The sequence below is a fragment of the Ambystoma mexicanum genome, chromosome 13, assembly GCF_040938575.1.
Source record: "Ambystoma mexicanum isolate Mex_15411 chromosome 13, UKY_AmexF1_1, whole genome shotgun sequence".
Taxonomy (NCBI): Eukaryota; Metazoa; Chordata; class Amphibia; order Caudata; family Ambystomatidae; genus Ambystoma; species Ambystoma mexicanum.
The window spans coordinates 684,014,472-684,042,098 of NC_090938.1; positions in this window are offsets into that span (position 1 = coordinate 684,014,472).

Here is a 27,627-nt window from a genome sequence, read left to right on the forward strand (position 1 = left end):
GTCTATTTCTTCCCACCTTCTGTTCAAATGATGTGATACCCCATGGTGTGGGTGTTACATAAATGCAATAGATAAATAGAAATAGTTTATATACCTCTGCAGCACCAGCTGTTTAGATCCTTTTCTGGACTCTGAGACTGGCACTTGTGCCATCTTAGCCTTGAACCTGATTTTGGGTCATTCACGGCCAGTTTCTCCAGCATTGGGTTTTTCATAGATTCACAGAATGTCATCAGACTGGGAATCCTCAGTAACATAGAGTTAACATTTAAACTGAAACTTTCAGTTACTTTTGTGCTCTATTACTGTTATTTTGGGTCATACTGACCACAGCCAATAGGAACATTTCCCTCCGTCTCCCCTGTCGACCATCTTCAGATTTCTTTACCGCACGTTCGTGTTGGGAGTCTTCACATTTTATCTCTGCACGTTATCTTATTAAAAATTAGACTTTCATTGCAATTTTGAAGAAATAACACATTTTTCAACAATTTATCGACGACCGGTGCAGACGGTGAGGGTGCAAAGTCTGTAGACCGTTCCCAGTGCTGGTAAACTTGGCTTTTCCAGCGTCTGGGCCTACCTCATGGCTGAATCTACGAGGAAGAGCCTGTTCAACGCATGTGCCTGCTGTGGGCTGAAGAATGTCTACATAGAAGACCACCACCATGATGACTGTCTGTACTGTCTTGACCCCAACATGTGATCCAGGACTGCGAGGTCTGCCAGTCCTTCTCCAGCAAGACTCTGTGTGATTGTCACTGGCGTCTCACGGGGTGGCTCGAGAATGCTGGCGGGGCCTCTGACTATGCTTCTCTACGGAGCCATGCCTCCCTATGGCGGAGCAGGATTGCGCAGCGAACCACTTCCAGTAAGAGGACCTAGGTCACATGAAGACCCTGCCAGCAGCAGGAAGTGGCACAGGGAAGCGGACGAATAGTCAAGTTGGTCTCACAAAGGGCCAGTCATCGCCTAAGGTCAGTGCCCAAGGGGGTGCCAAGGAGAAGAGCAGCCAGGGCATTTTCTCCCACCCGACCGAGGCAAACCCGTCAAGCAAGTCCTCTTCTAAGTCTGGGGGCCACTCTTCATCGATTGTCATATCTACCCCATCAACGTTGTCCTCCAAGTCAGCGCGGACTAAGTCTTCGTCGACACCCAAGTCTTCCTCGGGCTCGTCCACGCCGAGACCACCTACACCATCCACGAGTGCCCCGCTGACGTAACAGTTGAAGACGAGCAAGCTGGCTACCCCGACGACGAAGACCTTGATGACAACTACTACATTGACATTAGTACCCCCATCAACAAGCCAGTCGACAAATGCAGTATCTTCTCGCATGGTCACGACCATCGCACCATCAACTGTAACAACCACTTCAGCTAACCCCCTCTCCCCCAACATGGTGTGTTGGCGCTGGCAGTGCTTCCTTAACCATCGTACTCTGAGCTCTGAGTGGGAGCACTCCCAGAGGGAACCATTATAGTGGAACCAAGTCTCTCTTCCTCTGAAGATTTAGAAGAAAGGGCTGTTGAACTTGTCATGTCACCTCCCTCTTCTCCACAGCGCAGGACACCACCTCCTAGGGGCCAGCCTAGGTCACCATGTGGGAAGGCAAGCCTGATACGTCTCCCAGTATTGCCACCCTTCCATCCAATCCCCGCTGGGTGTGAATTGCCTCCAGTGCAGCCGGCTCCACAACTGCCCCACAACTGCCCCCACCAAGGGACGTGTTAATGGAAATTTTATCCACCCTTACTACTCTGGTGGCTACCTATAAAGCCCTTATTAACGACTCACCACCAGATGAAGTGGATGCTTTCCATGCAGTCATGGGCAGAGCGGCGAAGATGTTCGGCCTCTTCCCGGAGGAATAGTGCAAGGACAGTCTCCTAGAGCAACAGAGATCGGTCATGTCCATTCCGCTTTTAGAGGATGCTTGGAACAATTGGTCTTGTCACCGTGGAACAGCCCTCCACGGCTCTGGCTATGAAGGACCGTTTTGACAAAAAATACAGAGCTCCAGATAGCGCCCCCGTCTGCCGCCATACACAGCCTACACCAGATTCTGTTGTTTCTGCTGCGGCCAGGAAAAGGTCAGCCAACCCATCATCTTCCTGCCCCGTTCCCCCAGACAAGGAGGGAAAACGCCTGGATGCCTTCGACAAGATCATAACCACCACAGCCACTAGCATCAGGGCTGCTAATGCAATGGCCATTCTCACCAGATATGATCGCCAGTTATGGTACAAACTGGCCCCCATCCTAGAGTTTCTGCCTGACAACAAAAAGCAGGAGGCAATGAACATTTTCCAAGAAAGGGAGTTGGCATCAGACCATGCCACTACAGTGTCTGTGGATATTGCTGACACAGGATTTCACTGACTTGGTAATGGGGTTGACCTTCGCCGTCAAGCCTGGCTCAAAGCCATAGATTTTTGACCAGATGTCCAGTCTAGAGTTGTCGACATGCCATTCGACAGCGCAGATCTGTTTGGAAAGAAGGTCGACAAAACCTTACTCTCCATCAAACGGACACTGAGACCTATTGCTCCCTGGGGACGCTACAACAATGACACCAGTCCTTTCGCTCTGCATAGGGATGCTTCAATAGGACTTCACGGGACCTGCGCTTTGTAGTGACATGAGTACACTACCAATTCAGGTTCTTACCCTTCGTTCGGCTCCATGGGTGTTTACCAAGTGCCTCACGCCAGTGGTGGCTCACCTGCGACTGAGGCATTCACATATACCAGTACTTGGACGATTGGTTGGTGAGAGCCCCCTCTTACCCACTGGCTGAAGACGGCACATAGTCCACAATCCAGTGTTTGGAACAGCTGGGATTCTCCATCAATTTCCCAAAGTCTGCCTAGTGCTGTCAAGACAGGCTTTCTACCTGGGAGCGAAGCTCAACACTCAGTCTTGCACCGCAATGCCCTCGGACGAGAGGGTGGCGGCGCTCCTTGCAAAAGTGCAGTGCCTCGCTAATGCCCAAGACACCCCAGTTCATGAGTAAAAATCACTACTAGGGATGATGTCATTGTACATTCCCCGGTTCGCTCATTGCAGGCTGCACATGCAACATTTCTGGTCGCTCAATGGATTCAGGCCTCAGGGTCCTGGGACAATTGTCACTCTGACACAGGATTTCAGACATCCTTTGCTGGTGGTCAGTAAGAGAGCATCTAGTGAAGAGAGCTCCTTGCATGCTAATGGAGCACCAGGCCACCGTCACAACGGATGCCTTGCTAGAGGGCTGGGGAGCACACTGTCAGGACCAGCACACAAGAGAGAGGCCTCTGGTTTACAGAGGTGAAGTGTCTACACATCAACCTGCTGGAGTTGAGGGCCTTTATCTGGGGCCCAAAATCTTTTCTCCCCCCCACTAGCGGGGAAGGTGGTGTGAATCTACACCAACAATACGACTTCAATGTTTTTTTAAAAACTTTATTTATTGATTGTAGGTCACGACACTGCAACAACACGATTAAAACAAAAATACACAATCAAGGAGAGTACTTGCATTACAGAATGTGTTGTGTGCTTTACAATTTATGGCCTTGGAGAGCCTTCATCGTCCGAAATCATGTCACAAAGGTATATTCTGAACGGGGTCTGTATGTCTTTGGGACGACTCATTCTAGGTAGAGTCATAACGTATTGTTCCTCGCATTCGTTTACATATGTAAGTTCCTTAAGAAAGTGGTCTATACGTGGTGCATATGGGCTTTTCACATTAAATAGTCTTCTAGTTATCTCTGCCGTTTTCCCTGTATCCCCAAATAAGTACCTCTGAGTTATGAGGGTGGCAGGAACCTGTGTTATTTCCTCTATTATTCAGGCAACCTCCCTCCAAAATCCACTGATCAGAGGGCAAGCCCAGTACATGTGGAATGAATCCGCCAGCAGGTTTTCACATTTCTGACATCCCCCGAAACAGTTCTCTGCAAATGTGGCCATTTTGACTGGTATATAATGTAATTTATTCAATATTTTAAACTGGATCAAACGGAGACCAGCGTTAAGTGATACATTCTTGGACAATGTAGTATTTCAACAACTTCTCATCATCGATTGTGGACCCCATGACTGCCTCCCAAGTGGCCTTAACCATGTTAAGTGAGGGTGTATGTGTTTGTATTATTGCGTATAACTTGGAGACACTGACTCCGGTCCGAGCGGTCAGGGAACAGAGGCATTCATGTGAGGCGTGGTTCATCTGGAAATGGTGGCCATTGTTCTCTGAATGCCATTTTCATGCGGTGGTACTGGAGCATTTTGAGCTGTCCTCCCCCTACAGTAGCCACAAAATCTTCCGAACTAACAAATTTCCCATTTGGAAATATATCCCGCATTTTTATTTCCTTTTTGGGGTCCCACATCTTTTGCATATATGTATCAAATGATCGCAAGATGCTGGGGAAATTCCAAAGAGGGGCGTCTGAGTGATAGGGTGTCTCTATTTTTACTCTTTTGTAGATCATGAGCCAAGCGTGGACTGTCGTGCTAACCGGGTCGAATTTACATGCATCCTTGTGTTGCACCATGAACAAAATGGAATGAAGGTCGATCGGGAGTGCAGAATGACATTCTATTGAGATGTGTGGTGCTGTGTCCAGTGGGTCATGCCAGTGCTTGGTGTATTGGGCTTGTGCTACCAAATAGTATAGTTCGAAATCCGGTGCTGCTATGCCTCCTTTGCAATATGGCTCAACCAGTTCCTCTCACTTCATCCTAGCTGCACCCACATTGCATATGAAAGTCGTAGCCATGGATTGCAGATTGTCAAAGAATGGTCTGCCTGGCCAGATCGGGACGTTAGCAAATATGTACAGGAGTTTAGCGAGGATCACCATTTTAAGGATTGCAACACGACCGATCAGTGATACAGGGAGTTTGGCCCATAGTTGGAGTTTGGCTGCAATTGTGTGCAAAAGCTGCTCATGGTTATCCGTGCATAGGGATGTTCTATCCTTGGACACAAGAATTCCCAGGTATCGTATTTTTGTGGGTGACCATTTAAGACCACAGGTGATTGTCGGACATTTGGTTGTAGGCGTCAGTGGGAAAATATCCGACTTGGAATTGTTATTCTTATAGCCAGAGTACTCTGCAAATTCATGCCTAACATTTATGATAGGGCCGAGGTTAACTTCAGGTTCTCCGATGTATAGTAGTGTGTCATCCGCGTATAGTGATCTGGATTGGGTTAATCCTGCCATCGTTATTCCCCTATGTCCCTGTCTCTGTCTGATAGCGGCTGTCACTGGTTCTATCGTTACAGCGAACAGGATGGGGGAGAACGGGCAGCCCTGTCTAGTACCCCTTCCCAGATCAAAGGTTTTGGAAATAGTGCGGTTGGTGTTAGGACCTTATCTCCAGGCTCAGCATACAGTAACTGGACACATTTGAGAAAATAGGGGCCTATCCCGAACCTCCCAAGAACAGCGAACGAGGATCTCCAGGACACGGAGTCAAACGCCTTTTCGGCATCCAGTGAAATCACTGCAGCTTGTACCTCAGGGTTAATCTGTGCCATTACTCCGAACAACCTGCGTAGGTTCAACACAGTCGACCTCGTTGGGATGAAACCACATTGGTCCTCGTGGACCAGTTTGGGCATGTTAGGTAGCAATCTGGTAGCCAGTACTTTAGCAAATATTTTCATATCAGAATTAATGAAAGAGGCCTATACGAGAACATGTCATGGGGTGGACACCTGGGCTTCAACAACACCGTTATAATGGCTTCCCTCATTGATTCTGGCAGAGTTCCTCATTCCATCACTTCCTCCCATACAAGTAATAATATAGGGGCGGGTTCTGCGTGGCACTCCGTGTATAATTCTGTGCCCAAGCCATCAGACCAGGGCGCCTTCCCGGAAGATAAGGATTTAATTGCTTCCGTTATTTCCTCACATGTGATCGGTTGGTCTAGGGCAAGACTGTTTTCTAATAAGAGTGTAGGGAGTGTTGGTGTATTCAAATAGTTTCCAATTTACATATCAGATTGCACTTCTTTATTCGTGTAAAGCTCCGAATAGAAATTGGTGAATTGCTGGTAAATACCCTCCTCACCGGCAATTACGTCACCATCTTTAGTGATTATACTGGGAATGGATGTATGGTGTCTTTCAGTTTTCAGCAGATTTGCGAGGGAGTGCCCTGCTTTCTTACCTTTGCCATAGCGGCGCGCCCGCTTATGTGCTATCATATATTGCAGCTTCCTGGCCGCCAACTTATTAAATTCCTGCAGGAGGTTATTAATTTCTGCAAGGATACTTTTTTCATTAGTCTCGCTATATTGTTATTCCAGTCCCTTAAGGAGTCCCACCACATCCGCTAATTGCGCTATGACAGCTTTCAGTAACCCAGTAGATTTAGACATCAGAACCCCTCTCACCCATACTTTAAAAGTTTCCCAAAGTGTTGCTGATCTATCTACGGATCCCTTGTTTATCATGAAGAATTCGTCAATCTCTGTGTGCAGTGACTGATATTTGGGTCCTTTAGGATATCAGGTGGCATTCTCCATCTCCTAACTGGCGGTTTAACATCTTGCAGTACTTCCTCCAGAGATATCGTGGAGTGGTCTGATGGAGTATAGTGGTGTATTTCGCAATTGCTTATCATGCCGGAGAGGTGAGTGGAGATAAGCCAGTAGTAGTGGGTGTAGCGTCCTCAAAGCATCTGAGAGATCTGTGTCAAAATCTGATGTAGAGTGAAGGCTTCCTTGGTGGGTCCCCTGTGTCTTTTAGAAGATCTGTCGAGAGTGATATCTAGATTGGTGTTAAAAATTCCCCCCATAATATATATTCACCGCCCACCTGGCCCAGTTCATTTAAAACATTTATATAGAAATCTGGGTCATCTATATTTGTCCGTAGATGTTGACAAGAACCACTTCCTTTGCAGCTATAGTACCCCACACCATCACATATCGACCCTGCTGGTCAATTTTGCTCTTTCTGTATTTAAAGCTCAATGAGGGGTGTATTAGCGTGAGTACTCCCCTAGCTTGAGTGGAATATTCAGTGTAGTATCTGTGTTTTCCCCAACTCTGGAGAAGATCCATGTTAACCTTTTAGAGTGCATGTGTCTCCTGTAACATAATAATGTGAGGATGGTGTCTGTTGATGTATGCCCCAACCTTTCTAGATTTTGCCTGGTCATTAAGTCCTCGGACATTTGAAGATAGGAGTCTAACCTTTAGCCATTTGGACGTTGAATTATAGTGTGCCATACGTTTATTATAAAGTGTTTCACAATTACTCCCATCATTGCTAGATGGGTGTCATATGCAGCAGCATGACCACACATTTTAACAACCTGAAATGTTTCAACTGGACTCAACTTTCACAACTTCCCCATCCCTTTTTTTGCATCTTGGCCCCTTTAGCTGGGCCAAAACCCAGCATCACCTCCAGCTTCAATCGAATCAACATGGTAATACATCTTTTTCCAACTTTCCCCACCCCCACTATCCTCCCCAACTTGACAATGCTGCCCTTTAAACTCTATGAACTTCCCCAAGGGCCTCCCCTTAAACTTGTGGAGATCTCCTGAGGTACACTTGTTGCAGCTTTATGGCTGCCGTCAACAGAGGCTCATGACCCAGAATCTAACAATTAACTGTCGGAGCCACCCATCGCCATAAAAATGTTTACACAGTGCAAAGGATATGGACATATGTGCCATTCAATCTGCAGGATCTCGTCCCTCCTCGCCTTGTCATGGTCATATACTCTGGTCTGCTCCACGCTTTCTGGGGGGGTAGAGGAATGGAAGCCTCAACATATGTCATAGCTTCTGAGGGATTCTCAAAAAAATGCACTCTTCCTATGTGTTGGATTCTCATATTTGCACGGAAGAGCAGGGCGTAGGGGATTCGATGTAGCCGAAGCTGTCTCTTGAACGGTTCATATGATCTTCTCTTTTTCTTGATGTTAGCCGAGAAGCCCGGGTAGATGTGCACCCTGTTCTCCTCATAACGTAAGGTATCCTTTTCTCTGGGTAGTCGCAGAATCGTGTCTCTGTAGTTGAGGAGATGGGAAATTATCATGCGAGGGGGCGCGCCGGGTCTAGGAACCGGGGCAAGGGTGCGATGGGCCCTTTCGGACATGAAGTGCTCTAAGAAGGATTCCTCGCCTAAGAGGGTTTTCAAAAGGGCTTCTACGTGCTCCTCCATTGGGCCTCTGCAGATGTCCGATGTAAAGTCTTCAGTGAAATAAGCGTGGGTAGGATTATCAAAAACATTCCCACTATTTGCATTCTGTTGCTGTCCTCCCTGGCTATTCACATTTGTATCTTGCTGTTGAATCTTTTGATTCTGTGCAAATTTGTTTCTACCAAGAACTGTTCTGCCAGGGCGACCCCTTGATCGCCTTCCTAGCGTACCATATGTACCATTCGTTCACTGTTGGAGAGATGAACACTGTGCCCTCCAATGACCCTCTTGTCTACAATATGCACACTGGTTCATTTGTACAGGACCCATTTGTGCGCCCATTTGCGGTACAAACTTACCCTGTGGTTGCATACTCCCACCCCTCGATCGTCTTGCAATCTGCTGCAAAAGGACTCTAGTCTTCAAATCACCTTTCTTCTTTTCCACCTTCACCTTCTCAGTATTCACCCTATTCTCATAATACTGGGCCATATGTAGTACTTCGGATTGCGATTTTGCTTGCCATGCACTTTCAGATGTCATGATCTAAGTCTGAATGTCAGGCAACAATCCCCGTACAAATTTGTCAACGAATAATCTTTTCCCTGGCTCCGTACTCAAATCTTGCCCACTAAAATCTGAAAATACTTGTTCAAACCTATTGAAAAATTCAGTCGCACCCTCTGTCTTTCCTTGCATGCATGCTGTCAGTTTGTCCCATATAATCCTTTTCGCAGGCACCAATGTCTTTATTTTGGTCACTATGTGATTCAGTAACATCAATATAACCTGAGGTGGTTTCTCGCCTGCTTTGCTAGCCCCATCAGCTTGTGCTAAGGCATCCCAAGTAGCACCCATACCTGCTTGATCGTCCACGGTCCTAATCTGCTTCCATAAGTCTGCAGGTAGGATCACAGGAAACAATATGTCAATATCACCCAAGGTGAAAACTGACAAATTCAAAACTGATTCGATCTCCTTGTAGAACCCTGTAGGATTCTTCCTAATGTCGGGAATAGATTGCTTAATAGTATTCACTTCCTGTCTTGAAAACGGAACGTGAACAAATTGTGAAATGTAATGTGCTGGAATAGTGGAGGCAGGTGTCTGCCCCACCTCTGGAATCTCTACTTTGGGGACGAGTGTTGGAGGTACCCCTCTCATTGGCAATTGTACCGTAGGAACTTCCGAATGTTTATTAAGTAATAGAGTCAGATAGCGTGACAAAGAAGTTAACGCAGTGTCAGGTGAAAATGCCCGCTTATAAATCACCATCATATCTCCAGGACAACACAAGTTTCTCCTCATGCATTCATCTTGTAAATATTCAACCATCACTTATAACACCTTCCGCTGCATAGCCGGTGTATACTGACTAAATGTATCATGCACTTCAATAGGAGAAATCAAAACTTCTGAAATCCATTTAAGCGCGTCTCTCGTGCAAATACGCATTTCTTCACTAATGGGTTTCAACTGAGGCAAAAATTGTTTCTGCACATACGATGTTTGTCGCTTATCCTTATCCAATCCATCTTTATGTAAATGATGAAGTTGCCTCTTATATACAAACAATTTGGCAACATTCTCGCCTATTTTCGCCGCGGTGTCCCTTGAACGAGGACAAAAAAATGAAAATCCTGCAATTCTTGTGGAATAGCTGAATCAGTCAAATCACTCTATACTTCAGCAAGATATATCTCCATTTGCTCTATCAATATCTTCTGCTCAGGAATACCCCCATGGTCTGACATTGCACTTACAACAGCCGTTTCGCCACCCCTTCTATATATGTCTCAGCCCATTCACGCAATTGCCTTTTTCTCTCTGCCGTTATCATAATACATGTCACTATTCTCAAATCTGCGTCAATCACATCATGCACTAGAAGTGGAGTGGAACTAGTCGGCAATGATAGCAAAAGTAAATCATGTGCGCTAGGCGGTGGAGGAAATACCACTGTTGGTGCATTTGGTACAACTGACATAGCAGCCACTACAATTGGAATGGGTGCAGGTGCAGATGGAGGTATGGGCGGAGGTACATAAGGAGGTGGTGCAGTTGGATCAGTTCCTGAATCAGACCTTCGCTCGTTCAGTAATTTATTCAATAATTTGTCTGATGCATGCAGATCTTGTGATGAGTATATTTTTTTGCACATCTAATTGAAAGGCCCTATCCATATACCTAATGGCTTCTACCTGTTTCTGCTGATCATGTATTAAGGCTTTCTTGGCATTCGTCATATTTCTATGTGCGTGCTTGTCTCTACTTTTTAGTCGCTTATTGGCTTCCTTGCTCCAATCTCTAACAGTGTCAAATGCAGCTGGTCTGGCTTTCTTACTTAACAATACAGTATCCAAATATTCTATTCTGGCCACCTCAAAAGTACCTAACTCTGGCCACTGAAGGTCTGAGCATGTCTGGTTTGTCAATGCCAAATACTATTAAACACAATAGTGTCAAGGCCGTATCCAATGTACATGTCATACGCCGGCAACCCTTCAGGTGGCGCGGGTTGACCATGTTGCAAGTTACTAGATTGTCTTCCTCTGCAACAAAACATTGCTAAACAGGATTACAACTTACCAGGCATACTAAAATCACTGTCTTACCTGGCCAAAATATTTACTCGTAAATAACTGTTTTCAATTAAATCAGGACATTTCTGGTCTGAAATCGACTCACCTGATTTCTAATCAAGTCCAACGGACAATCATCATGGTTGGCAATTCCTACAAACAAGCCTTGATTCCAGAACCCTCACCGTGATGGCCTCTAGGCGCTGAAATTGTCCGGAGATCTGCGAGGAAACACTTCTCTTTTGCAGGGGCTCCCTGTACTCACTGATCTCGATCTGAAAGCCTTGTCTTTGCCAAACAATGAATGGACGTCATCGGGAGGGTCCCTGTTCGATGCCATCTGAAAGACCAAAATGAGGCTTACTACAAAGAAATGGAAATACGCCAGTCATGAGGTCAAAGAACAACATTTATAACAATCGCACAAAGAGCTCTCAGCACCCCACGATGCAGGCGCACAAACACTGTGGAGGGAGGGAGAGAGTCACCTATCCACGTAGATGGTATTACCATGACATCATACTTGCATAATTCCCTGCCTTCCCACAGACAATTTACTGTCTGGGAGCAGGGCAATGCAGTGCCCGGGGGCATATCGTGTTCTCTATTACAAGGTAACATTCTTTGCGCAGCTTATCTGTGTTGCTCCTAGAGCCTAAGGTCAGTCCGCTCTGTAGCTTGGAAATATGTTTTCTCTGAAGGAGCACGTTTCAGATGCACATTTTTATAACTAACAGCTCAGCAGGGAAAACATGGGAAAGACAGGAAGGCACCTAACTCGCAGATTAGCTATGCTTCTGCAAGGACTTCAATGTTCTAACACACTCAGCAGAATGTGCATTCCTGTTTTGTAAGTGTCAGAAAGTTTGTGCAGCGCGCTTTGAGAGAGAAAAGGCAGAAGGAGCAAGGAATTGAATAATGCAGCCAAGATGGTGGATAAAACACAATGGCAACATGGCCATTGTTATTGCAGCAAGTGTGGTGTGATGTGAATGTGCTTAGGCCAACATGCATACATTATGAGGCACCAAACTGAATATATTTTAACCCCACACCCTACATTGTGTCTAATGCTTGTGCCTCCCCCATGCAGGTGACTCCAGATACCCACAGCTGCCCTGGCTAATGACCCCTATGCGTGATCCTCAAACACTGCAGGATATTACCTACAACCTCGCATAAACAGCAGTAACTGTGTGTGCACATCGAGCGTTATTTTGGCCTCCTGAAGGCATGTTTCTGCTGCCTCGACCATACTGGTGGAGCCCTGGTGTACGCACCAGAGAAGGTGGGTAAACTTGTGCTTGTGTGTGCCATGCTGCACAATATCTGCCTGAGGAGAAATGCCCCACGACCTCCTGACGTGGACATGCCACCCCCAGAGGATGAGGAAGCAGTGTCTGTGGCAGAGGCAAATGCACGCGTTGCCAGAGATGTGAGGGATGGGAGAATGGCACGCCAGGGACCGATAGACAATTTCTTTTGACACTTTTACATTGCACAAATCATGCCCCACTGTGTGACACCACCCAAACAATAAATATGACAGTGACACAATCAGGAATGTCCTTGCATTGTGGAAGTTTAACGGTTTTTATGTCATGATGTGCCCAAACTATCCCCCCTCCAACTCCCAATCACAGAAACCCCCCTCCCACAACCAACTCCCCAGCATGGCCACTCATGACAATCAGTGTCCCAGAGTCCTTCACAACCATGGCCTCTCCCCCTCCGCCCACCCCTGTCGGCCCCTTGTGATTTTGGGCACAGAAGGCGCAGTGACTGTCGATGCAGCGTACCCTGTTGTGACCACTCTGTGGATGTTGTGGAAGTGGATGGGATGGAGCCTGTCACCAGTTTCCGCTGCTGTTGCACCTCTGTGCTCTGCTAGATGGCTTCTGCTAGTGCAGAGACGCCTTCAGTTATTTCTCTGACCCGTTGTGCGTACAGTGTCAGGGCAGACGTGTTGGCTGTCGTTTCGGGCCTGTTCCGTGCCATAGCACGCACAACCCTGTGGGTAGCCCCATGAATACTCTCCCAAATGGCCTGCAGGTGTGCAGAGTGAGTGTTGCCAATCTCCTTCATCTCCCGCTATCTGCGCTTCATGACCTCAAGCCTTTGTAACAGCATGCTGTGCGTTGGACTGTGCTGTGGGGATGAGGGGCTCTGCGCTTGCCCAGGGCTGAATGCATAGGAGCCACATGACTGAGTGTCAACATCCAGCTCTGGTGTCCGTGCGCTGGTGGCGTGGAGGGCTCTGTGGGGAGTCTGGCCCTTCGGCAGGTGGTAGCACAGGGCTGGTGTCTCCCTGTGGCTCCTCAGTCGCCTTGCCAGCAGGTGTGGCCTCAGTGTCCGTGCATATGGCTGTGGATGTGGGTGCAGTGTGCTGAGCACTGCTCCTGTGGCATGGGCGCTGCCTTGGCCCTGCTCTGCTGCGGCATTACGCACTGGGACTTCTGCATTGGGGTGGCCTGTGTCTGCCTTTGCGGAGTGGTGGTGGTGGTGGTGGCGGCAGACCTTGAGGGCCTGGAAGCACTGCTCCGTGATGGGCCTGCATCATCATCCTCCTCCTCCTCTGAAGCCTCTAGCGATGCATGAGTGCATATAGTGGACATAGTAAATGTCGTCAGGTATGGTTCCCCCATGTGTGTTGGCATGCAAGACACAATTACTATGGTACAGAGTGTGACCCCACACATATGGGCAAATGGGCATGGTTGGTCATGGGAGTATGCATTTGGGCCCAGCGTCATGGGACTGCTTGTAGTGATGGGTGTGTGACCCATGACCTGTTGGTCGTTGGCCTGTGTTTGGGTAGGGCAGGTTGTCCATTCTGGGGAAGCTTATGTCTGACATGCATGCATGTGGTCCTTTATGCCCCACATCCCCTCCCACTGTGTCACTCACAGGTTGGGGAGAGGGGCGTGGCTTGTGACAGGCTCTCCCCTACATTCCCAAAGATCAGGCATCTGTGGTTGGTGCACTGACCAGCGCCCACTTGGACTATTGCAATAGCCAGCTGCTGGGAATTCCTTCCAAACAGATTTACAGACTCCAGAAAGTACACAATTCCGCAGTCAGCATGATCTTTAAGCTGAGGAGAACTGCCCACCTGTCATCCTGTCATCGAGAGCTACATTGGCTATGGATTGAGGATCGTATTAGATTCAAGGTAGCTTGCCTTATTTTTAAATGTGTCAATGGTATCGCCCCTTGGTATTTCAGGGACTTGATCTATCCATATCAGCCTGCAAGATCGCTACGTCCTAGAAATGCTGGAGAACCGGAGTTGCAGGTAAGTAACCTATTTCTTGTGTGTTGTCAGAAATAAATATCATTGTGTTCTTTTTTTTCCAATTATATCTTTCATTGAAATCTCGATGGACATAGCAAAGAATCAACATCGACATAACATTTACTGTGGGAACATCGAAACTTCTTTTCTTATTTTCTCTTCATCAGAATATCCCCCTACTAATAATAGTAAATAATAGGTTTAACAAATAATATTGATGATAATAATTATTGGTTCCACTCAGTGTCCCATAGTATTTGTATGCATCCCAAACTATATCTGAATGCATCATACTTCTTAAACATACCCACCTGCCTTGATGGCCTCCTCCCCTATCCATTACTTTAGTTTTGCGATAAATTCTTCAGGGTCGGTGGCCTAAAAAACATGTGTTCCTTGTCTTGCACAAACTCGAAGAATGCAGCCCGGTTCGGGAGAACCGTGTCATTTTTCCATGATATGTGCAGTCCGTTTTTCCATAGCCACAATTTCCCATATCTTAACCCACCAGTATGACTGGATCAGCCCCTCATTCGTTATCCAAAAGCGTGCTCGAATCAGTATAGCTGCTAACAACTGTGTTATTATAACAGGATACGAGGGCACATAGGGAGTAAAGTCCTGGTGATATCTTTTATGCATGACCTGATTTCTTGTCAATTTGTCTGTATTGTAGGACAATGCCACCACATATGTATAAAGTCCCCCAGCTGCTCACATCCATGCCAACAACGATCCAAATAATCTGGTGAGATCGCATGTAGTCTCTGTGGGGTTATGTACCATAGATAGCATATTTTCATCGCGCACTCCTTAAACATGGTGCACTTGGAACTTTTTGAGGTTCGGGCCCATATTTTCTCCCATGAATCTGTTGAGATCTCTGCCCTACATCTTTTTCCCATTGTATCATGTATGGAAGTTTGTCTTCAGCAGAGGCCTTCTCTAACAAGCGGTAGCAACTGGATTATTTTACAAATACCTTGTCCTTCCGAGACAAGGAGTTCAATTCCTATGGGGAGGCCTGTACCCGCCCGAAACCCAATGTCTAATTTGAACGTACTGAAAGCGTTCTGTTTCAGGTAGGGTGAACTTTTCTTTACTTTCTATGAATGTGAGGGGAATTCCGTCTCTCTATATGTCTCTAAGTCTCAGGATCCCAATCGATTCCCATTGTGAAAAGATTCCTTTTGTCATTCCCAGGGAGAATTCTGGGTTCTATAGTATCAGTGATAAGAGCCCCAGTCCTGTTTTAACCCCCAGTTGTGCACAAGCCTTATCCCAAATAATAGGATTACCGCGGGTGGAGTCTAGCAAGAGGGCCCCGGCAGATTTCGGTAGAAATGGCAGATGGGCTAGGGAATCACGGGTGCGGTCTTGCTCTATTATCTTTCATTTAGAGCACTTGTCATCTAGTGCCCATTCTAACATTGGCGCAATCTGTGCTGCACGAAAGTAATGCTGTATCGATGGGACCCCATTCCCCCATCCCTTTCGATCTCAGTAGTATGTGACGCAAGATTATAGGTGGTTTCTTTTCCAAATAAATTGGCCTATCGTTTTCTGTAAGTCTAGTAGGTCTCTTTCAGGGACAAGGTTTGGTAAAGCCTGGAATGCAATTAAGAGTCTCGGTAGGATTGTCATTTTAATTGTGTTGACCATTCTCAGCCACGATATTTCTTGGATTTCCCAACATTTCAGGGATTTTTTGATCTCCTTTCATAAATTGGGGATGTTAGCTCCCATGAGGGTTTTATACGATTTAGTGTTGTGTACTCTTAGGTATGTGAACTTCCTGTCTGCCCATTTGAAAGGAAATGCTGATTGCATTGCCAGTTGGGTTTCAGGTGATTCTCTGATTGCCATCCCTACCGGCTTCTGATGATTAACGTGAAATCCCGAAACCATGTAGAATCTTTCAAGGAGATCTAGTAAAGGCAGCATCGACTGTAGGTGCTTCTAAAGGATGCAGATGATATTGTCAGCGTATAGCGCCATTTTATGTGCGTTGCCTTCATGTGCCGGGCCTATTATGAATGGGTTACTCCATACCATTTGCGCAAGTGGTTCTATAGCCAATGCACAAATTAGGGGGGCGGCAGGCATCCTTGCCTCATGCCCGTGCCCAGGGAAACTGGGGGTGTATTGAAGTCATTAACTTTAATTATAGTGGATGGTATTTGGAAGTTCGCCAGTATTCATTTGTTGAAGGACGGACCAAACCCGTAAACTGGCAATACTGCTTGGCAAAAATCCCATGGCATGCTGTCACATACCAGGTGGGCGTCAAGGGAAAGGAGTAACAATCCCCCCGGAAGCCTAGGAGCCAACGCTACTAAGTCAACCACCCTCCTAATATTGTCATGTGCCACTCTGTTTTTAATTAACCCTGTTTGGTCTTCACGGATTATGTGGGGAAGGTCCTCTGCCAGTCTTGTGGGTAGGATTTTACTATAGAGTTTGTGTCCCTGTTCAAAATGGGCTACGGGGCGATAAGAGGTTCATATCTCAGGGTCTCCTTCCAGGTTTCAACAGTAGAGTGGTCATAGATTCAGCCATAGATTTGGTTACTTTCCCCGATTTGGAGAAAGAGTTAACTAGAGTGGTGAGTTGTGGAATTAGAGGCCCTGCGAAAGCTTTATAAAATCTATTGGTGAACCCATGTGGGCTGGTAGCCTTTCCTGCTGGGAGGGAATGTATGGCTTGGCCGACGACTTGGGCAAATATAGGATTCTCTTATGCTTCCTGCAAAGTGTCAGAGATACGGGGGAGTCTTGCCTGTTCTATAAATTCCCAGACATGGTTAGTGTTTCCTTGATGTGGGGTGGAGACCCTACAAAAGAAGTCTTCCATGACCTTCAATTTCCCCGCTTCTGTGATCTCTCGCTTCCTGTCTTCACTTCTCAAGCCCCAATTTAGTTACGAGCTGCCAACAACTTATTCGCCTTGTTGCCTCTGGAATACTAGTATTGTTTTGTCCTGAGTAGGGACTGTGCCACCTTCCCCATAATGTGAGTTTCCAGGGCTTGTCTAGCTATTCTGAGGTCCCATAGTGTGCACCTATTCACTTTTGTTGCATGTGCCTTCTCTTTCTCTTGTACTATCGCCTCTAACCTAGCCCGATGCATCTTTTAAGTTCTACCCCAGGCCACTGACTGCCCTATGATGATCCCTTGGAAGACCGCCTTCCCCGCATCCCACACAGTACGCATATCCATATCCTCTGTCACATTTCTTTTAAGAAGCCTCCTCTGTATGTGCCCTAGCGACCATGTCCATTAGAATAGCTTCATTAAATCTCCATGGGGGTTTCTGTGGTGGCATGTCCTGACCTAGCTCTAGTTTTACAGGGGAGTGATCTGTGAGTGCTTTTGGTAGGATCTCTATTTCCCTAACCCAACCCATGGGATGAGGGTGGTGGAGACCAACAACATGTCTAATCTGGAGAAGCCCCCATGCACCGCAGAGTGAAAAGTGTATCCCCTCTCCCCGGGGTGAATGAAGTGCCAAATCTCTATCAGTGAGAACTCTCTCAAAAGTGTTGTCATGGCATAGTAATTATTTCTGTTGTTACTAGTGTGATCCAGAGATGTGTCCATAGTCGGGCCTACTATGCAATTGAAGTCCCCTCTCCCCCAGTATAATTTCACCTTCCATGAAATTTGCCAATGTCTCTGAGAATTTCCCCAAAACTCTGCTTGCTTTTCATTAGGGTCATATACTACCCCCAGTGTGATTTTGCAATTACCCAGATTCCCTTTGAGTAGCATACATCTCCCCAGCGCGTCTCGCAAGACTTCTGTCGTTCGCAGTGGTAGGCCTTTGCGAACCATGATGGCTACTCCCCGTTTTTTAGCCCACTAGTCGCAAAGTACACTCGCGGGCACCCTTTAGACATCAGACGCTTTTCATCTTCCTTTAATAGATGGGTCTCTTGTATGAATATCAAGTTCACCTCCAAGGAGGAGAGCCTTTGCAGTACAGCTTTCCACTTTAATAGCGAGTTTAGACCACAAACATTTAGGGTCAGACATGTTATATCGGGGGCCGCCATCATGGGTCATTTTAAGCCGTGGTCTCCTCACCCAGACGAGTTGGGAGATGGGAAGAAGTTCTCTGAGGGATAGTCTCAAGCCATAGTGTTTGGGAAACCATGAGTGACTAGAACCAGAAAAAGAGGGTGGAAAAAAGGAACAAACCCTAAAATGTATATTATCGTTAAACTGAAACAATTGTCTCTAACCTCAACAAAAGAATGTCTGTCTGTCATTCGCAATGACATTCCTTTGGGCGCCATTCCCTCATGACAACCCCCCCCCCCTTCATTGTGTATCCTCTGTAATAATATGTATGTGTCATCTTACACCCCATAGGAAATTACAGTCCCCTCATGTTAGAACTGTAGAAATGGCAACCTTGGCTGTTCCAAGGTCGGAGCGACTGCTCTTCAGCACTCCAGGTATGGGTACTGCAGCCTTTGTCATTCTCCTTCTACAGCCGGTGCTGCCTCTGGGATTCGCTTCCCTCTAGGTTTCCTCTTGTTACTTTTGCCATTCCAGCCCAAACCCGTTTGTGGTCTCACGTTTCCTGTATCATCTGGTGCCCCGCTCATTAGTTCTACCGCTTCCTCTGGGGATCCAAACACGTATCACTGATTCTGAAATTCAAATAGGATGTTTGCAGGGAAAACCCCATCGATATTTAATCTTATGCGACTAAAGCCAGGCTGTTACCACATGTAGTGTCCATCTATTCACTAGGGTGTGAGGCGCTAGGTCCTGGTATAGCAAAATGTGTGTGCCTCAGACCACATGTAGTTTCCATCGATTCACTAGGGTGTGAGGCGCTAGTTCCTGATATAGCAAAATGTGTGTGCCTCAGACCTTCACCAGCTCTTTTTGTCAGGCTGCTGCCATGATTTTTCTTTCTGCTGAAAATAGTGGACTCTAGACAGCACATCAGGCAGAATAGTGCAGCGCTGTTCCATCAATGTATAGACTTGGTATGTCCTGTCAAGTTCTAGTGCGACCGAGTCCGGGAGGTCCAAGAGCTTCCGGCACTGATCCTGCACATATTCAGCAAGGTCTTGATCCAGGATGTCTTGCGGTATTCCCTGTATCCTGATATTGTTTCTACGTGACCTATTTTCAAGGTCTTCTTGGTTCCTCGCTATCATTTTCAGCTGTTCTTCTATGCCCAGCACCCTATTACTGCGCTCCGCTTGATCATGGGCTTGCTCGCATAGCGTGTTGTCCACTTCGTTTACTCTTAATTCTAACCCCATCATATGTGAGTTGAGCTCTGCAACAGATTAGATCATTGCTTCTTTGGTAGCCGTGATCTCCACTGTGAGGTCTTGTTTCAGAATGGAGAGCATTTCCATAAGGTCCTCTTTGGTGAATGAAGATGAAATGTTAGTATTGGCCACTCCAGGAGGTGTTAAGTGGATCCCCGCCTGTGCCTCTATGGTGTGCCTTTGTTTTTATTTCTCTCTTTCCTGCATTCCCAGCAAGGATTTACTATCTCCTGCCTTAGGTTTTGCACCCCCTTCAGCATCTTCATATGGGGTTGTACGCAGAGTTATATCTCTTGGGTTTGTCCTCTCTGGCTACAATTGGGTCAGAGTCTGTGATCCGTGGCTGCTCTAAGGGAAGGCCCTGTCATGTACCATTTGTGACCTTGTGATCTCTTCCTTAGTGCTGGCAGTGTTCCCCCCTCATCACCGGGTCCTGTTCACTGTGTCCAGTTATGCTACAGGTTAGCACTAACAGGTTCTGCAGCCTTTGCCTGTTCTGACTGTATCGTCCCTTATTGCTAAGCCTTCATGATTACCGGTGCATGAGGTCCTTTTTGACTGACTTTTGCTGCTGGCTCCTACCAAGTGCTTTGGTTGCTTCAATATTGGGGGTTGTCCACACTGAGGTCAAGGCTAGGAGTGGGCACTTTATATCTGTCCATTAGCATGCCACCATCTTGTTGCTGTAAATGAGTCTCAGGGGCCCCGGGTGCTTCAGCTTTCTACAGCCGGGTGTGGGCAAATACATTAACCTGATAGCAGGCTGCTGGCTCGGCGCTGACACCTGGTATCTAGGGTCCTGGACGTGTCAACCGTCCAATCCCTGCCTTACGGCGCCTGTTTCCTCCCGATCCTTATCGCGCCTCCTGCTTTTTCATCTCACTGTGTTCTCTTGAGCCTGTCGGACACCACGGCTGGTTTCAAGAATCTGCGAGGTAGGGGCGAGGGACACCCACCATCAATGTTGTGCAGGCCCGCAATGTCCCTCCGACCTTGAATCACTGGCGGGTCTGTGTGCCTTGGATGTGTCAGCACCTTTGGCTTGGAAAGGGTAAAGGATTCCCTCTTGTGTGCCGGTGGTTGCTGGCCAATGCTGTTCCACTGAGCCTCACTCCGCTCCGATCTTGTCTCTGCTACCTCTATGCCAGGTCCTTGTGGCTTGGGTGTTTCAGGCCCCTCTGGTGAGGGACACTCTCTGCGGTGTGCCGATGTTGCTAACTTCCGCTGTCCCACTCGGCCTCTCTACCCTCCGGCTTTGTATCTCCGCCACACCTCAGACTCGGGTTTCACCCGTCGGGTGACCATTACCCTTCAGCTATGCGATTCTGCTATTATCTCCATGAGGTACTACGCCGCCATTAATCTTCTGGGCGGTGAGGGAGTAGACGGTTTAGGCGGCCATTTCCTCAGCGCCCCCTGGTGGTCTCATTGTGTTCTTTTAAGTCCCATTAGGCTAAATTGTCTGCTGTTTTCTTTTTTTCAATATAGTAAATAATAAGATTGGGAGGAATATGAAATGTCTTGTATTTGTGAAAGCCTTGAAGTGGAAAGCCCTATGCATGTGAGGCTATTTTGTTATTTGATCGTGTTCCAAGAAAGCGTTTTTTAATTCCACTATTATGTGAAAGAGGCTTCAATTAATGTAGACCTGCATTTTTATATTTATTGCTCCTCCCTCTTGTATCGTGCTTTTGTGTAGCTATTTTTTTGCTGGTGTTTTAAGAATCAGCTCTAAGTTACTAAAATACTTTTCCTATTTTAGTCTATTTTTAGATTGCAATGTAGAATGTTTCTGTATCGTGTTTTGTATGTTTTAAATTTGAGACTTTGATGGGATTTGTACTCCCAAACTTTGATATATAAATGGATTTATGGGGATACAAGATGTTTCCAATTGGGAGTCTTCTGTATTCAAGCAATATAAATACATGTTCAACCTTTGTTCAGGATCTCCTCTTTACCATAAAAAATCGACTCAGTGAACTCCATTTTATAACAGACTATTTTAGTGATCTGATCAGCAATATAAAAACATATAACACTTGACGACTACAACTAATTAAAAGTTGATCCAGGTCCATATTTGATCATCTAATGTTGGGAAAACCTACCATTGATATTAAAAACTATTAATTCTGGTGATTGGTAGTATAATAGTCCATCAATTTGTTTATTCTGGTATAGTTTATACTTGCTACACAGTCGTATTTGAAGAAATTTCTCCTAGCAAAGACAAATGTATTTGTATTTTGTATTTATTGAGTGCTATATGCCAAAGCGCTATTCAAATATTACATTGCAATACAATTAAGGTGAACACATTATCTTTAAACCAAAAGACTAGAGAAGATGGGCTTTAAGAGCAGAGCGAAAGAGAGTAGGAGGACATAGAACGTAGAGAAAGAGGAAGAGTGTTCCAATGTAAAGGAGAATGTAAGGAAAAGGAATGGACTCGAGACTGGGCACATGGGGGTGAGGAACAGTTAAAAGAAAGAGGGACTGAACGTAAAAGGATACTGGAGATGAAAGATAAGGAAGAGCAAGATTATGGAGCGATTTAAAGACAATGAAAAGAAAATTGCATTTAAGATGAAAGTGAAAGCAAAGCCATCCAAGAGACGATAAAGATGGGATAATAGAATCGCAAGACTAATGAGAGCATAGAAAATGAACAGAAGAATTCAAGATAGACTTAAGAGGAGTCAATCGCGAGGCAGTAAGACCAAAAAGAATTCAAGAGCAATAGAACAGGTGATAAAAGGTAAGGGAATACATTTAGAGTTTAGCTCCCCTGAAAATGAGAAATGGCCTTGCGGATGTTGAAAAGGTAGGCCCGACATGAGCATTGAAGAAAAGAGATACGATGCGTAAAAGAAAGCTCAGAGTTAAGGTAGAGGCCCAGATAATGGGAAGAAAAAGAATTGGGAAGCAAAGGAGGGGAAATGAAATGGAAGCAGTAGTGAGAAAAAGAGAACATCTGTCGTAGCAGAATTCAAAACAAGATAGTGGTCAGCCATCCAAGATTTAATAGCCAAGAGACAGGATGGCATGAATAGCAGGAGTGAAAGAAGAGAAAAAAAGTTGAGTGTCCTCAGCATACACATGGTGAGAGTGTCCAAATGAAGAAATAATAGAAGCAAGAGGGGAAGTATAAAGAGAGAAAAGAAAGCGCCCCAAGGCACAACCCTGGGGAAACCCATGAAGATGGGAGACGGCAGCAGAGTACTTGCCTGCCCAGGACACAGTAGGTGCGGTTTGACAAATAAGAATGAAACCAAGAGAGAACAGAGTTGGAAAAAACACAAAAGATGAAAGAAGCAAACCGTGAACCACATTATAAAAAACTGCAGATAAATCAAGTAAAATAGAGAGTGAAGAATGTTTAGAATAACAAGCTGAAAGTAGTGTGTCAAAAACTGAAAGAAGAGCCGTTTCAGTAGAGTGAAATGAACAAATACCAGATTGGAAATGAGGGAAAATAGAGTTATCAGAAATAAAAGAAGAGACTTGAGAATAGACCAGACTTCCCAGAACCTTAGGGAGATGAAGTAAAGATATAGGCCTAAAATTAGAGAGGAGTGAGAGATCCAGAGAGGGCTTTTTCAAGATAGGAAGAATAATAGCATGGTTAAAAGAAGGAAATGTTGAGGAAAGAAGCAACCTATTAAAGAGAGAAGTAAGATAAGACACCAAAGAAGTCTAGACCTTGGGTATAAGTAAAGAAGGAATCTGATCAGAAGGAGCAGCAGTGGGGTGTGCTCAGCCTAGCAAAGGTTTGGTATCCAAAGTAGAGATTGGGGCAAAAGATATCAGGACAGAAGAATGAAGAAGAAGAATGAACAATGGCAGCAGGAAGAGCAGTAACTTTTGAGGAAAAAAAAGATGTGAAATCAGTAGCCGAGAGAGAAGAATTAAGTTAGGTCAGGGGGAAACAGGGAAATGTAAGCGAGACATGTTCTGAAAAATGTGACGATGAGAGGACTGAGAGTGAAGAGATCAGAGTAGAAAGAGCGCTTAGCAGGGAGAAGAGCTTTTATCGCAAAGAGAGTGAAATGAGGAAAGAGAAGAATCATCAGAATGTGATTTCCTCAGCGACGCTCCAGACAGCAGAGAGTTTGCCCCATTGAACAAAGCTGTGGCGTGAGCCAATGTTGTGATGGCTTTCGAGTAAATAAGAAAGAGGCAACAGGATACAGAGAATAATGAGAAGAGGAAAGAGACAAAGGAGTATTGAAGGTGCAGAGGTTGTGTTGATAATGAGTGGGGTGCAAGGAAGGTGCAGACAAAATAGCAGGGGAGCGAGCAGGAGGAAGAATAGAGATGAATAGAAGGAAATGGTCAGAGGAATAGACAGACATGGCAGACACGGACTAGGTTGATAGTGGAGGGAAAAAAATAAGATCAAGATAGGAACCAGAGACATGAGAAGAAGGGGTATAAATGGGAGAAAGATGGTAAGAGTCAAGAATAGAAAGCAGAGGAATTGATGTATGGACAGAAGAAAGATGGAGATTAAAATTGCCCAAAAGAATAAGTGAAATAGAAGAAGGTAAAACAGCAGACAGCAAAGCATCAAGATCATCACAGAAGGAACCAATTGGGCCAGGAGGGAGATAGATCAACAAGAAAGCTAAAGAATAGTGCTTCACAAATGTTGTATAAGAATACTCAAAGGATGAAAAACTCGTAAGAGAAGAAGAAACTGGTGCAGAGGCAAAAGTAGATCAGTAGAGAGTGGCAGTTTTATCCCCACGACCAGAGGAGTTGGGTGTGGAAACGATGTAACAGAAGTAAAGAGAGAGGCAGGAATAGTTGTATTAGCAGAGATTAAAGTCTCAGTAATACATAGAAAATGAGGATTAAGACGTAGAAAGGTATCGAGAGCAGAATGAGATTTGTTACAAAGGGAGCACGCTTTCCAAAGAGCAAGGTTGATTCGAGGTGGGAGAGCAGAGCAAGAGGGATAATACAAATTAGAAAGATTAAGAGTAGAAAATAGGGGGGTTGGTGGATGAAAGGAGTAAAAAGATGGAAATGGAGAAGTCCTACCAAGAGAAAAGGTTGCAAGAGAACTATGTGATTGGAGGGGCATTGAAGTAACAAGCACTGAGATGTTAAGAAAAGGAAACCCAGTGAGTGATAAAAACTGGGAGCTCTTCAAATGGGGAAGCCAGGAAAGACAGCTAGAAAATAGTAAAGCTAACATAGTAATTGAGAGGTAAAAAGTAAAAGCAGCCATTGGCGGACAGCTGCAGACAGCAGTGTCCAGACTTAGCCCGAGGCTAACTTGATATGAGCCCGGCGGCCATTGGGCGGTCCGAGGAGGGGTCTTGGCCAAAACCTGTGAGTCAAGGGATGATGGCAATAGAACGCTGAGAGTCCAGGACCAGGCAATGCAGGTGAGTGGGCTGCTCCCCACAAGGAGCAGCAGATAGAACCTTCAGAACATTGAGCTCAGGGCTACACATGACAGCTGCACGGCAGAGCAAGTTCAGGTCCACAAGCCACAGAGGGAACACCATGTAAATGTAAACCTGGGTTGATCAAAGGAGCTCATGTCTCAATCTACATAAAACTGCCTGAGCAAACTCTGTCCTGTTTTTGCCAGTATTGTGTCATCCACCCCCGCAATACAACAGTGAAAGCTATGGAGCTTTCAGATCACACAGTAGCTTTTTTGTACCAAGTAGTACATGAATGTTTTACCGAATTAGAAATTTAAAAAAACATTGTCACAAACATTGCAATGAAAATACAGAAGAATTTGTGTAAACTTTGCCAGTTCATCTTTTTCTTTTATTCATAGTGGTTTAACCTGATTGCATATAATTGAGTAATCGGAGATCTTAGACTGCCATGCCTCCTTATCCCTACCCGCTTAGTTTCCGTGCTTCACTGTACCTTTTTATTCTACCTTGTAAGGTTTACAATTCTACACTTAATGATTAGTAGTGTCAAAAAACAGGAAGTACCCTGAATATGGAGACAACTGGAGGCACTTTTGGCGTATTGACAATATTTACATGGCCCATCAAAGAAATCCATAAGTACGTGTGTCTTGAGCTTAGTGCCAGGGTTTCATTAAACACCATTGTGATAGTACTCCGGCACAAAATTTTCAGGATTTTTACATATCTAGACCACAAAAATGTAGTTGTCTACCAATAGCCCTTTATGCTTGGGTAATTTGCAGACCATCATTAGTTTTTTTATTTGTATTCACTTTATAGCCTGACACCTTGCCAAAAGCTTGTCAACTCAGTTGGGATTTGGATGATAAGTGGCAGATAGGCAGTAGCTAGAAGGGTTTGATTGATGCAATTGGTTACGGAATAAGCTGCATGAACTGTAAAATACATTATAGTATTATTAAATTATAGTATATTATGCTGACAATGTTTATTTTCTCTTGTGTTTGTACGTCTTGTGACCTAATGTATTGCCTTAGTAATGTTGGACGCTATCACAATGATATGAAATACACATAATTAGTGGTTTTTATGAAATATTTGCACATGCTTTTGCACTATGAAATATTGTACATATGAATACATCTTGAAACATATTTGCAATGTTATGGGAACTGTGATCAAAACTCCATGTGATTAACATGGGACAAAATGGTGGTCTTCTATGCCTCGAATTATATCCTACTTGGGAAAATGTCTGCACAAATATGATGTATGATGATGGATCATATTGGGGTCCTATGTAATGGTGATGGTAAACTGTTACTGACTGCAAATTGTTCAGATGAAGATGACGGGTCCTGATGAAGTACTAGTACGAGTCAGAAATGCATTGGCAGAATCTACATCTGCACTTAAATTTAACTAATTAAAACCTTATTTGGAAACCAAAAGAATCAAGATCGACTCTTTATAGAAAGAATCATAATGAGAAATCAAAATGTAATCTTCATTTTTCTTAACTATATACTGTGTAACCACATAGTGGATATTAGGGTATGCAACCCACAGCGAAGGCTAAACAGCCTAGGTCTCTCTATTTCACTTTGGCGGGCCCGGCATGGAGGCACGTATTAGTGGGTCTGCACTCCACTCACACACATTACCGATTAAATGAAGATGTATCTAAGAAATGAACAGAATTACCAATAGTAAATTAGCGGTGCAAGCTCACAGCACTAACACTTTAAATGTTTCCCTTCCTTTCACTTATAATTGAACGGTGGCACGCAAGGATGTCATACGATGAGATAGAATATTTAACACATCAAAGAGCAACTATGCTCGGTTTCTCAACCGAAGGAGATGCGATACGCAGCCTGATTAAAGAAACAACCCAGTCAGTGCAACACACCCATCCACAGAAGAAGATCAAACAACTTGAATATGTAATTCGTAAGGCCATAAGCAGAAAACTACATGCCGCAACGTTGGGTAGAAACTTCAGAGCACAAAGGATTCCTAGAGGACTGAGGATACCATTGGGGCAAATGCTACGTAAAGAAAATAAGGATTTTGTTAAGAAATGGGAACAGATTCTAAATAAATGCTCACTGGATCTAATATTGTTGACAAAGAGCTAGCAATTAATGTTGATACATTGGAGAAAGAAATTAACAAACTGTCCATAGCGATTACCGCATTAACAGATGCTGAATCCTTTACAGATATATTAGCAGACATTAATAACCTCTTGGAATCATAAAAAAAACGATATTGAGGCAAGAAAAATAAGAAGGTTCAGACGAGACACATATGATTATCTAAACGACGAGGTGTATACGTGGGCTGACAAATATCAATTTCAACCACCCAGACCAAGTAACCCATTGACTGATAATAGCAGTTCTGATTCTGACATGATTGGAAGCGGCACAGCACCACCCACAAAGCACCAAACAGCGAGCACATCTGGCACTGACAATCTACAGACAAGCACTGCTACAACAGGCACCCAAAGACCTTTTTTATGCAAAGGCCCAAAAGGAAAAGAACAAATAGGGGGAAGAGGGAAAAATCGAGGGAATGTCGACATGATTCCAGGCACGACAAACGTAGTCGTTAATTTATCCACCAGAAGACTTACAGATCAGGAAGCAAGAACATCTCAGAAAGGCCTGAAATTTGTACCCACATATGGAACCAACATCTTGGACACTAAATTTGAGCTGCATAAGCTCATACGCAAACCTTAAATTTAAAGTATTTTTATCTGAACTACCACCACAAGAGGGCATTACCATTGAAGAAAAAGAGTACATTGAATTTAAACCAAAGAGTACATTATCAGCTCCTATTAACGTGCCATCTATTGACAT